The sequence below is a fragment of the Miscanthus floridulus genome, chromosome 2, assembly GCF_019320115.1.
Source record: "Miscanthus floridulus cultivar M001 chromosome 2, ASM1932011v1, whole genome shotgun sequence".
NCBI lineage: Eukaryota > Viridiplantae > Streptophyta > Magnoliopsida > Poales > Poaceae > Miscanthus > Miscanthus floridulus.
Genome location: NC_089581.1, coordinates 35,754,747 through 35,769,308, shown reverse-complemented (window position 1 = coordinate 35,769,308; position 14,562 = coordinate 35,754,747).

Sequence of the window (14,562 nt, the reverse complement as noted above, 5' to 3'; positions counted from 1 at the left end):
GCCAGGAACATTGAGCAGCTACGTTGTTTTTACCCTTAAATAAAAACATACTTTTCCTTATCAGTTTTTGTCTTCAAGAATCCCCGATCTTTAGTGACATCCGACCTCTACAAATTGTGAGGGGTCGAACCTCACTCGGGGGTTGATATAAGTACGTTTATCTTGTAAACACTCTATGTGTTATCTCTGCAAACATTCTCTGAGTCTTCCCTCTTTTCTCATGGCAAGTCCTAAGGGCTAGGACTTGGGAACAAAATCTAAGTATAACTGGTAGGACTGTGGGAAACCCACGCCCCAGTGGCTACGGCCTCCTTGCTCACCAGCGTGGTTAGAATTGGCTCGCCCGCACTCCTAGTTTTTTGCGACCTTAACTATGGGAAGGGTCAAAAGGCACCAAACGCCTTTTACAAAAGGAGGGAGAAGAGCTAAAAAGTTGTTTGTCGTAACGAAAGTTGAAAACTTGTTCATTTTTTGCACAAATTCATCGCTTACAAAGTGATTTCATCACGAAAAGGACTAATGTATTCATAAATACAAAAGACTATTCACTTAGGGGCTCCCCCACAACTTATTCGATTATAGTTTCTGACTAGTTCTACTATGAGCACTACTACGGTCGCCACGCCACGCTCTCCATCGGCGACATCCTACCGCTCCGCGGGATCCTTGAGGGCGTCGTCATCAGCAACGTCGAGCGCCATGTTGGCAATTGTGGTGCCCTCGCTAGGGCATCCAGGGACTGCGCCATCGTGATCAGCCACAACCCTAAAAATGGCACCTCCGCTGGGGTGTCTAGGGACTACGCCATCGTGATCAGCCACAACCCTAACAATGACGTCTGGACGGGGGGCGTTTCCTGCTGAAGAAATGCCACCATGGCTGATGGATGTCTCTGACATCTCATCAAGCTTCATGAATGGGCCGATCTGAGTGGCCGTAAGGGCAAAGCCCCCCACCGACGCAGTCCTAGGTGGCTTCCCCATCGATAAGACTCGCTCAGAGAAGATTCACCAAAAGAGCTTCCCGTACGGCTCCATCCCGACAAAGGCCTCACGAACTACGACAAAACCAACGACGCTCAGCACCCTCTAGTGCGCCTCCTCCTTCGGTGGAAGCGACCCCTTCTCGGTAAGGCGGCCAACACCATCTCATCTACGTTGGATGACCTTCAGCTCGACTTCGTGCTCCGAATTCACAAACGGATCAGTGAGTTTTTCTCTTCCTAGCATTACCCTCTCTCACTTAGGAGCCGCTGTGACGCACAAACGCATTCAGTGAGATGGAAGAAGGAGAGGAGGTTGTAGCTCAGGAATAGGCGAAGGAATGGGGATGAGAACCCCCTCCCTCACCATATTTTAAGAGGAGATACAGTAGCAGAGGAAAGGCAAAAGGTTGGGACAAAAAACCATCTCCCTTCCCCTATTCAATGCAGATGGGAAATCGATGCAGACAGAAATTCGAGGGGACACGCCTGGACCGACGGGACACGCTCTGGTTGACGAGATGTCGCCTGGTCAAATAGGACATTGCCTGGGCATAGCCCACCACTACCACATGCCGGGCGCGAGAATTAGGGCGCATCCACATGCAGGCGACTCTCCGCTTCCCCAGGCAGGACCATGGAACGACCTGACAACGGAACCCCCATCCAGGGGGGGCCAACAGGCCTCCTAGGTCAATGGATAGCCTAGGTAAAACGACAAACAAACGATCGCTGAAAGATAAGCGCCTCTATTTACTTACTTTACGTGTTAATTTCATTACCGAGCTTCTGACCCCAGCAATGGCAGGGGCACGGACATCGCTTGGGGGCTGCCGAGAGTGTCTACTTGTTTAGACATCCTCATCGCATGACCCCTCCTTATGTTTAAAAACTAGAGACATAGGGTGCGGGTGTAAAACTTTAGGTAAAACTGGACGAACCACTATACCCTATGCCCCGGCGGCTACAGAGTTTTTGTTCACCAGCATAATAGAATTCACAGTTCCTCGTACCCTAGGCTTTTGCATCCGCCTTCTCGAGAATGGTTCGGAGGGGTCCACCTACAAAATCTCCTTCAAGGAGAAGCTGTCAGGTCACTTAAAGTCAATCGAACGGCTCAAATCGCCACCGAGAGACGAAAACAAAAAATTGCGATGCTCGTGCAAGTCACGCCGGCCCCATTGCGAACGTCGGACTCGATTCTTCAGAAGGGTTCGGAGGGGTCCACCTACAGAATCTCCTTCAAGGAGAAGCTATCAGGTCACTTAAAGTCAATTGAACGGCTCGAATCGCCACCAAGAGACAGAAATGAAAAACTACGATGCTCGTGCAGGTCATGCCGGCCCCATCGCGAACGTCGGACTCGAACCCCACACGAGCATGTCTGGTAAGAGCCTCTCATCGCTCATACCGCCAAGGTAACACTATCGAGCCCCACTCTCATTTCAATTAAATCGTACATTAAACCCATACATCCAAACGTTGCATATGCGATCGTCGCATCTCAACACTTCGTGTCACGCCACGAAGCAGCACCCGCCTCATTCGATATGAGCAGCAACTGATCGAGGTTCGAAGGCCGGCCCACAAAAGGCTCAAGGCCACCTTGCGTCAAACAGAGCCAGGGGAGAAAAACCAAGAGGAGCCCCAGCGGCCTTGCCCAACCCCGCTCAGAACCGGACAGGGACATCTCGACCTTTCTCGTTCGATTCTAACCTTGAGTAAAACCCACAGAATCTACATCGAGGAGAGGCTAATGGGCCACTTGAGCCTATCGAACGGCTTGGGCATCTGCTAGGAGACGGGTTAAGAAGTAGTGGAATGCCACATGAGGGCTCTGTAGACCCCATCAGCGAATGATGGATCCGGATTCCACATGAACATACCCGTTAGCAAGCTCATTGAGCACGACACTCAAGCCATCGAGGCAAGTGTCGTCAACTCAGCCCCTCTGGTTGCGGAAACCGAGGACAGGGTGACGCGTGAAACACGGCCGACCCCTATCAGACCCTAAGGGGCTCGGGGGCTCGAGCCACTCGATCTGAGATTGAGAGACTGAGGTTCGAAGGCTAACCCGCGAAGGGTCTGAGACCACCTCGCGTCAAATAATAGCCAGGGGAGAAAATGCAGATGAGCCTCAGTGGCCTTTGCCCAACCCGCATTGAGGCGGATAGGGTCATCTCAACCTTGTAGTTCAATCCAGCCTTCAACCGAGCCCATAGAATCCCCATTGAGGGGGAATCTATTGGAAGGTAGGTCAAGGAGCAAAGGAACGCCACCCGAGGGCTTCGCCGACCATGTTGCAAAGCAACAGGATCGGACTCCGTTCGAACATCCCCGTTAGTGAGCTCATCAGGCACGTCACTCGAGCCATCAAGGTAAGTGACATCGCCTCAACCCCCCTAGTTGCGAAAACCACGAACGGGGCAACAGTCACAAAACAAGCCAACCCTTGACCGAACCCCCACCACACACGGGGGCTCGGGGAAGGCCGGGCCAGCAATAAGACCAAACGCATGGTCATGAAACGATCGCCAAAATCCTAAGTAAGGGGTACGTGCAAATACAAGAGTAAGTTCGCTACCCTCGCTCCGGTCTCCAGTAACATCCGGCCCCAGCGACCGCAAGGGGTCAGATCTCACTCAGGGGCTGATAAAGGTACGAATACCTCCTTTTTTCGAAACAGTCATTGCATCAGACCTTTTCCTCATGTCAAGACTGGTGGCAAGGTTTGTGGGAACAGATAAACGAGCACGTCTGGTAAGACTGCAAAAAGCCCATGCCCCGATGGCTACGGTAACTTTGCTCACCAGCACAATTGAAATTTCCCCTTATACACCTTGGGCACTACAGTCTTAACGAGCGGAAAGATCAGATCACATAAACCTTTTTTCTTGAATGCAAAAGGGACAAAAGTAAGCTCAAACGAACGAAACAAAATTGCAAAATGAAATTACGAATCTATTTTCGACACAAAAGTACCAACACTTGTCCACATATTACAGATAAATGTTTATCAAACTTATTCAACTAACTACTTCCTCAGAGGGAGAACTATGTCTTTTAGCCTATTCACCAGGTTCCATGCAATGGGAGTCACCGCCTTCTCAATCTCATCCAGCTCGGAGTTTTCATAGCCAGGCGCGAAGCCGAGGTCATTACCCCCAAGTTAACTTCCTGATCATAATGAGAGTGGGCAACAGCAAAGGCTTGGGTGATCCCGACGTGAAAGGTGTTCTCCTCAAGCTAGCCCACCCGCGCTGTGATATCCACGGCACGGGCCGCAAGTGAGTTGGTTTCCTCCGGCCGCGCCACCCCTAGGTCATCGAAGACCTCCCCGACAGCGGAGCGCAGAAGATCATGCTTGTCACTCTCGGCCTGAAGAGTCCCCTGCACCTCGGCAAGCTTCATGCCCAGCCTGACAGAGATGCTCTCGGCCTCCAGCCTTCAGGTCACCATGGCTCCAAGATCCACCCAGAGGGAGTTGACCACCTAACATGCCTCATCACGCTCTCAGACGGCCTGGTCGTGCTCCTCGTGGACCATGCCATGCTCTGAGCGGAGTCTTTCTATGGTCTGGCGTAGCTTGTCTCACTCCCTGTGCAGCCAGGCGATCACCTCAGCATCCTGATTCGCCCTCTACTACAGGGCCATGGACCTTTCCTCGGCTTCCAGCTTGAGGTTCCGCTCCCTCTCTAGCTCTTCCAGGAGCTCAATGGCCCGCTGGTTGGCCTCGGCATCCTTCTAGAGCAGCTCATCCCGCTCCTTTTGGACCTTGGCGGCTGCCTCCTCGTCCTGTTGTACCCTCATCGACAGATCCTGAAACATCCCATGGACCTCCTCTGTGTCCCGACGCGCCTCGGCTTCCCACTGTTGGGCGGTAGCAAGCTGGGCGCTCATGTCTCCGCGCAGCCGAGCCTCCTCAATGAGGTGATCCCATTCCACCTTCTGCTCATGGAGGAACCAAGACTTCTCCCAGCTATGAGCAATGAGGGACTGAAAAGAAGACAAGTGTCAAAAATAAAAAAATACATGAAGAAAGAGGAAAGCGAGAAGATCGAGCGGGTACCCGGCCATTGGGAATGATGACGTCACGCAGGATGCCCCTGGCCTAGTTCAGGACATCCAACATCGCTGAGATCCCTTCGTCAAGACTCCCCCGCTCTATGCTCTTGGTAGCATCGTCGAGCGAGAAAAGAGTCAAAGTTGGATCTCGGGGATCCATCCACTAGAGCGGCAGCTCACCCCGCGTGGGCAAGCGGCTACCCCCCGACATCAGGGCTAAGGGCGACCTCCCGCTAGTCCTCTCCACCACCGCCATGGCACCCGAGGACCCTCCGGCCATGTCCCCCTCCGTCCAGCTCGCCTCGGGCTCCGTCGCCTAGGCCGCCGGAGGCACGGATTGTGCCACCCCCTCGGACACCACCATGGTTGCGTTCAGCTGCTCCTAGCTTGGTGCGGTCATGGCCACCACTGCTTGCAACGCCGAGGCCTCGACTTGCGGCGCCGTGCCCACTACAGAGGGCGCCACAAGCACGGGTGGCAGCTCCGTCCGCTCCAACATAGGTGGGGGAGTCACCTCCGCCGTCGTCTGCTCGGCAACCCCTGAGGGCGCTTCTTTAGCCTCGGCACATGCTTGACCCACCGAGGGCATGGGCGCCACCGAGGGCGGCGCCTGACCGGCCGACGAGGCTGCAACATCGGCTCCGCTCTAGCCCAAAATAGGAGCGACGTCAGGCGATGACACTCGTTCCGCCTTAAGAGCAACACTCTTCTTGTGCACCAGCACCAAAGAATGGCCCCATCGCAAGACTCTACAAGAGTTAAAAGGCATAAGGTCACACTGCAAAACAGAAAAATAGGAAAAACAGAGGAATCTGAGACTTACGCTGGTGCTGTTGGGCGGTAGGAATGTTTTGGGGACGAACCCCTAGATTCCTGCTCCCACTCATCTGGGCAGGACCGTTTCAAGCCTACCGCCTGCTCCCAGGCAGAGGGGCTCATCTCCCATGCCTCTGAGGGCGCGGCGGTGGTGCCACCCCCTCTATCGGCTCCTCGAGCGAGGCGGCAGATCCGCCCACCCCTATCAGCTCATGGGGTGCGGCGGCAGATCTGCCTCCCCCCATCCATCGGTCCTCTGCCGGCACCCTAGGTGTGGCAGCTAATCCGTCCGCTCCTGCCAGTCCAAAGGATGGGCCTATGGTTTGGCCCGTCTCCACCGGCCTCACGGACTCACTTCCCCCCACATGGAACAGGAAGGGTCCCTGCGTGGACAAGCGGGTGCCTGTCAGCAAATCCTCACCCTCTAGGACATCCCACTCCACGTCGGCAACTACCTCATCAAACTCCTCCTCCTCCTCATCGTCGTCATCACTGCCTGTCTCCTCTCTTCGCTCCCATGCTTGCTGCTTCCATAGCATCTTCTTCCTCTTGAGCCCCCTCGTCTTCCTATCCCACTCGGCCATGGTGTGATTCGTTGTCACCAGGATCCAGTCCTTCGGCAGTGGAGCCGGGCTATCCCTGAGGATGAGTCTCTTCGGTTGGTCCCGCTATATGGAGGTCAGCATCAAGGGGTCGGGAATTCAAGAAAAAAGGAGGCACGGGGAAAGAGAACTTACAAAATCAATGAACCCCGGTTCCGGCCGCATTGGCGGATGCCCCGGCACCGGATACACAAAATCAAGGACAATGCCGGCATTGTCCTTCGAAGGCTCCATCGCCTCCTTGATGCGCTACGCCACTTCGGTGGAGGGGAGCGCTTCATCAACAAGCGTCGTCCCTTCGAGCGATGCCCTGGGCGCCATCAGGTATAGGGGAAGCACACGGCTCATTAGTGGTGCCACCCGCCGCGTATGGTAGGCGCCGATGATCCCCGATCCCTTCACACCCCTCTCCTTCAGAATTTAGAGGGCGGCGAGATGGTCCTTGATCCTCTTCTTGTCTTTGTCCGGGACACCCCACTTCCACGACCCTAGGACCTCTTCGATGATGCGCCCAGAGAACGCTGGCAAGGGGGAGGCAACGTCGTCCTTCACATAAAACCATTGTGAATGTCACCCCTTGTTGGAGGTCGACAAATGCATCGATGGGTATTCGTTCACTCGGTTGTTGCGGAGATGAATGCTGGCACATCCCACCGGCACGCTCAGCTCTTGCTTCCCAACCCACTTCTTTGATAGGTTGACGGCGAAGAGATACCGCCACAGGTCGAAGTGGGGACCAATCCCTAGGAACCCCTCACATAGGGCGACGAACGTCGCAATGTGCTAGACCCCATTGGGAGTAAGGTGTTGCAACTCCACATGGTAGTAATCCAACAGCCCCCGAAGAAACTTGTGAGTAGGTATGGCGAAGCCCCGCTCGTGGACGTGAGCGAAGGATACGACATACCCTTCGGGCGGTGACGGCTCATGATGAGGACACGCCTATGGTGCCCAATAATAAGCCCAATCTTTCACGGTGCAACGGCAAGCACAAGCAATTTCTGAAATTAACCTGACAGATGACAGTAGTTCTTGCTATTTCATCACTGATTTAATCCTATGGCCAAATCTGCTGTCACTGCAGACTAATATGTTGAAATAATTAGAACTCCAATGAAGCAGCAATAGTATTCTCAGACGATCACAGTATCCACCAACAACCACGTCAATTCATAGAATAATCAAATATAAAATATTGACCACTCCTTGTACTACCAATGATACCTCCGTATTCCAGTATACTAGCTTGTACTGACAACACTTGACAGCGGCAACAACAAGAAAGTTCCATAGATGCAACCTCCAAGCAACAATCCAACTAGATAAATACTGGTGGTGTTTCACGATAGGATAGATAATCTTTGTTTAAACAATAACAGCAACGAAAATCAATGTAGCCAAAAGATACGAGGAATCAGCTTACATTAGATGCAATCTAAACCCTAGCAATGTTCTTCCACCCGTAGCCATGATGAACCACGATCAGAAGATGGGGAACTCCAAGAATTCCAAGCGTCACACTCAAACCATAGCAGCTTGATCACGCACTCCACGTAGATCCACAAGAATCTGGAAGGTAATCTTCAAGACGAAGAACCTGATGGGAACACCATCTAGGGTTTTTCGAGCGACGGCTCGATGAGGAATAACTCCACAAATAAAATCCAATCTGCCCTGTTACAAGTGCGGCGCCCAGGCTATATGGATCATAGGCCAGCCAAAGACCGACTCCACGTTAAGCATGCAGCACCAGACATAATGGACTCCAATAAACTAAACTAAATGAGCTGGACTCTATTTTCCCAAACACTAAACACAAATATGCTAATATGTATCCAGCATGGGCTCACTTTGGGCTGCAAATGAATATAATAAACCCAAAATTCATTCAGCTTGGCATCTCGACATGCATTTCACCAATCAGAATAAATCTTTTGATTTTAACCTCATGTCTCTTGCAGAAATTAATTCCTTGAAAAATAAACTTGGTCCCGAATATTATAGTATTAGCTAGGATCCCTTCCTTCATCTTGTTTATCTTTGCATCAAATAAAAATGAGCCAAACTGAATAACTTGACGAGCCATGGGCTCATCATCCTCTCTCCCTTGAAACAAAGCCGTCCTCGGCTTTGCCATAATCTCTACTGACTTCTTCATCTTTGTAACTATTATATTTCCATCTTTCTTGTTGTCTTCATGTTCCACGAAATTAGATAGAGAGCCAATCTGTATAGGAGATTTATTAGCAACAATATCTGCATTTTTCAACTCCATGCGATGACAATCAGAAGCTTCACCCAAAGAATTAATAATCATAGAAGAATTTCCCTTGATGGCTATATCATGCTCTGATGGCTCATTAAGTTGAGCATTAATCTTGGGAACCTCCTTTGTAATAAGAGTGCCTTTTGTCATCGCCACATTGTTCCCAAAAATATTATTGGAGATAGAACAAAATTGGATTGATGATTTAATTGGCTCCTTACAGCGAATCACGGACTCACTAGCAGCATCACTAGCAATAGCAAGAGTAGGAATATTCACATCATTCTCTCCCTCTTGAAGCAAAGCCATCCTCGGCTTTGGGGTAATTTCAGCAGCCCTTTTCTTCATTTGCACCTTGGAAAAAGCCTCAACCTTAATAGCACTCTCAAGCATTGGTTTGAAACATGACAAACTCCCTTGTGCGCAAATGAATAATTATTGGAACGATCGGTATGAGTAGCATCAAGATCAAACTGCAATGGCCGACCTAATAAGAAATGACAAGCACTCATCTTTACAACATCACAGTCAACTGTATCCATATAATTTCCAATATAAAATTTAACTCGCACCTTGTGAGTAATTTTGAGTGTACCACTTTGGTTCATCCATTGGATATAACGCGGCATTGGAAGCCTCCGCATTGACAGAGACAAAGCATGCACAAGATCTGAACTAATAGCATTTGTGAAACTACCACCATCAATAATTAGCTTGCATACCTTATCATGGATTGTGCATTCTGACTTAAATATATTAGAGCGTTGCCTCTTCACATTACTAGCAGTACCATCCTGCTTGACTTCTTGAGCCAGCATAGATAAGCCACTTGCTGCATCATCAACAATATCAATTGATGGCTCTATAGGAGAATAAAAGAAAGAGTCCATAGCTTGTTGTTCTGGTGTGGAAAAAAATTCAACACTCACGCTTACATCTCTCTCTTGCACAATTAACTCCTCTTTAGGTTCAGTAATGCTTTCTTTTGTAGTAGACACCCTTTTGTTTTCCAGAATATGAGGAATAATATCAGTAACATGAGCACATTTCTTCTCGGGCTGCTTGGCAATAAAAAATGCAGAAGCAATAGTAGCCTCTGACTTTTTATCAACATATTGACTTTCCTTTGCTGCCACACACTTTTTCTTGAGACCAAGAGAACGGCGAGCACAAGCAGATAACTTATCACCATAATTATTGTGACAGGTAGCTTGCTGTAATTTAGCGGAAGAAACAAATTCAGCATGCATAGACTTGCCATAACTAACACCAGAACCCAGCTTCGTCTCATAAGAATTAATATCACCGATTGGACGGTTAAAAGCAGGAAGGTACTCATCTCTAGCAATAGAATTAGCCCATGATGAGCGCATATTTGCCTTAGTGCCTTGGGGATTTTGTGCACGTGCAGTAGCTACCTTCTTTGACTCAAGAGAACGAAATTGGCGCTGAAGCACAGCTTTCATATCGCTCCACGTCCAACAAGGAAATTTCTTGTCCTAGCAATCTCACCAATGTGAAATATCTTTAGCCATTGTCTCTTCTGCATAATACATCTTTAGGGCCGATGCAAGTCCATGACCCCAGAAGAAATCTTCCATATGTTCTTCCCAATCATAGTACTCCTTGAGACGTGTTGCTACAGATAACTTTGGCAAAAGATGAACTTTCTTGAGCAATTTCAAATCAGTCATTGAAAAAAATATCCAAATGCACCGTGAGCAACCCAGAAGCTGATACCAACTGATGAGGACACGCCTATGATGCCCAATAATAAGCCCAATCTTTCACGGTGAAATTATCCTGTCAGATGACAGTAGTTCTTGCTATTTAATCACTGATTTAATCTTATGGCCAAATCTGCTGTCACTGCAGACTAATATGTTGAAATAATTAGAACTCCAACGAAGCAGCAATAGTATTCTCAGATGATCACAGTATCCACCAACAACCACGTCAATTCACAGAATAATCAAATATAAAATATTGACCACCCCTTGTACTAACAATGATACCTCCGTATTCCAGTATACTAGCTTGTACTGACAACACTTGACAGCGGCAACAACAAGAAAGTTCCACAGATGCAAACTCCAAGCAACAATCCAATTAGATAAATACTGGTGGTGTTTCACGATAGGATAGATAATCTTCGTTTAAACAATAACAGCAACGAAAATCAATGTAGCCAAAAGATACGAGGAATCAGCTTACATTAGATGCAATCTAAACCCCAGCAATGTTCTTCCACCCGTAGCCACGATGAACCACGATCAGAAGATAGGGAACTCCAAGAATTCCAAGCGTCACACTCAAACCATAGCAGCTTGATCACGTACTCCACGCAGATTCACAAGAATCTGGAAGGTAATCTTCAAGACGAAGAACCTGATGGGAACACCATCTAAGGTTTTTCGAGCGACGGCTCGATGAGGAATAACTCCACAAATAAAATCCAATCTACCATGTTACAAGTGCGGCACCCAGGCTATATGGATCGCAGGCCAGCCAAAGACTGACTCCACGTTAAGCATGCAGCACCAGACGTAATGGACTCCAATAAACTAAACTAAATGAGCTGGACTCTATTTTCCCAAACACTAAACAAAAATATGCTAATACATATCCAGCATGGGCTTACTTTGGGCTACAAATGAATATAATAAACCCAAAAATCCTTCAGCTTGGCATCTCGACATGCATTTCACCAATCAGAATAAATCTTTTAATTTTAACCTCATGTCTCTTGCAGAAATTAATTCCTTGAAAAATAAACTTGGTCCAGAATATTGTAGTATTAGCTAGGATCCCTTCCTTCATCTTGTTTATCTTTGCATCAAATAAAAATGAGCCAAACTGAATAACTTGACGAGCCATGGGCTCATCAGCTCGTCCTCACTACCAGGCAGCCGCCACTCCTCGGCGGCGGTCAGCGGGCGAAGGAGACCACGGTGAACGAGGCCCTCCAGGCACAAAGGGGTGATGTTGGATCTGCACCATGGCTCCATTGAAACGATTAGGAGGGGGTGGGTGCGAGTTTAATGGCGGCTACGATGCGGATGCGAGCTTGATGGCGGCTGCGATGCGAGTGCGGGAGGCTCAGGCGATTGGCGGCGGAGGTTGTCGATGCAAAGGCGAGGAGGCAAAGTATGGAACCCTGGGGGTGAACCCCTCGGTTTTATAGGGGCGATGGATGCGAGAAGAGCAACCGCCCGCCTAGGTCTCCGAGCCAGCCACGATACACCACCGCGTCACGTTGTGGGATATACGTCCGCGATCCCTATCCTTTCCCACCAAAATCGCGCCAGACGTTTCGCCTTCCCCAGGCAGACTAGGACTCTTTTCCCACAGAGGGGATACGGGTCAAAAAGCTTTTCTCCAGCCCACCTAGGCCCAGGAGTTCAAGTACCGGCCCAACAGTCTCGACGGCCGTCCCGATGAGGGATGGGCCCACGAGCGGCCAGAACTCAGGCACACAAGCCTCAAGGAAACCTCGATGCGCAATCAAGTCCTAACCGGGCTAACCCTGGATGAATCCCCGCAAACGGGATACCAGGGTTTCCTTTAAACCGTCCAATTGACAAAAACCAAATCTCACAGCCATACCCACGAAGGGTCCAAAATTACCCCCCGGGCGATTCTATCCGGATCACCTGGAGGCTCGGGGGCTACACCCGACGGGTGCGCTCGCGCGCACCCTCTGGCGAATCGAAATAACCCTCGGGCGATTCTGCCTGAATCACCAGAGGGCTCGGGGGCTACACCCGTCGGGTGTGCTCGCGCGCACCCTCTGGCAAGTCAAAATACCACCCGAGTGATTCTATCCGAATCACCCGAGGGCTCGGGGGCTACTGTCGGGGACCTAATACCGGGGTACCCAATGAGGTGAAATTAATAACCATCAAACGTTGACGCTCCCGGTCAGACAAGAATGCCACTACACTTCTTGCCCGAACGACAGAAGATTGGTTCCGCCTTGCCCGACCCCCAAGGGCTAAAACTCTGCCTCCTCCGACGGCTGAGGGCTAGCTCCGCCTCGCCCGACATCCAAGGGTAGGCTCCACCTCGCTCAACGGCTGAGGGCAGGCCCCGCCTCGCCTGATGTCCGAGGGCAGGCTCCGCCTCGCCTGACGTCCGAGGGTTGTCTCCTCCTCGCCCGACGGCTGAGGGCTGGCTCCGCCTCGCCCAACGACTGCACCCTGCTCCTTCATAAAGGCAAGCACAGGGTACGACAGGACATTTGAGTCAACCACAATACCGAGGGCCATGCCCTGCATGCCTGCAGGAAGGTACTGTCAGGATACGATGGGACGGACGCTTTAGGCCCTTTCCGACCTGACAGAGCCCGAACAGCATTGTAGGCACCGACTTTTGTCCCACAGTGTTGTAGGCGCCGCCATCAGCCCTCGGACACGGATACTAACACAAGCATATGACAACCACTACGATCCAAGACAGAACTCACATCATCTACGGTGATGGACGTATTGTCACTTCCCCGTCTACTCCCCGAAGGGTCACAGCTCGGCTCTCTGGCACGCCGCACCGTCTGCCGGTGTAGGATGGGACGCACCCACTTGCTGAAAGACGCCAGGGCACGGCCCTATAAGGATCAGCAAACACGTCATCCCTGACACGGTCTGCCATGTTAGCAGGGCAGGCATAGGGAAAAAGAAAGACCCGGCTCCCTCAAAGGACATTTTCTACCTTTGGTTTTTTCCTCTTTCTCCCATATGTAACCCCTGCTTCCCCCTTGGTCTATAAAAGGGACGGCAGGGCACCCCACTAAGGGGACCGATGGTTTTGAGACGCAAGACGACAAATCAATTCCACACACTAACACACAGCCAAGCAGCAACCGAGCTCTTGGCGTCCTTTCGACCTTTCCATCAGAGACTTGGGACATGTCCCTCTCTCAACCGTTTGTACCCCTACTACGAACCTTTTTTTGGTACTAATAACACGAGCAGCAGCAAACTGGACGTTGGGATATTCTGCCTGAACCAGTATAAACTTTGTGTCCTTTAATACACCATCCGAGCCTAACGCGCAACAATTATAAATTTACTAGTTGGTGTTTGTTCGAAACACCGACACCTGGCCTGCAGGCCGAGCTCCCTTCAGGCTGCGTACCAAACACGCCCTTAGATTTTTATTTTTTGCTTGAAGTAGAGTCCACCTGCAATCATCCATGATCCACCTGATCCTGGGAGGCGCGCCGACTCATGAGTATAGCAAGCTGGGTATAGCCACGATTGACCACACCAACATGTCGAGGAGAAGCTTGGATGATGTCTTCCTTTGTCATGCAGCAGTACCTATTGAAACCGGTAACGTCAACATCAGGAGCGGCGATGGTCTGCTAACGGTCTTTGCCGAGGCTACCACTCTAGGCGTTCTAGTCGGCGATGCACGCTTCTATGCTGTTCTTGCGCACCAAGACCCACCTTGCTCCCAGCTTCATTAGCTCCACTATTTTGATTTTTGATCAACCTTGCACGCATGAATTGGAAGTTGAATCATATAACTAGTACAGGCCTCACAAAGTCACGAAATGGCATTGCCCTAATCGATTATGTAATGAGATGTTTAGTTAAACAACCTGAAACTTGAATGTCATATACCTGCGATGTTAGAAGAATGCTAGATCGACAAAAGATCAGCTACCTCTGTTAAAATTATTTATAGATGCGGCTCTGGATTTCAGTCATCTCTGAAAATAGATTTTTACAACCGCCTCTATAAACCTATTTCTAGAGCGGTTGGACACGTCCTCCTCTACAAGTCGTCGATCTATAGAGACAGAAAAATGAATTTGGTTGGGAGAACTG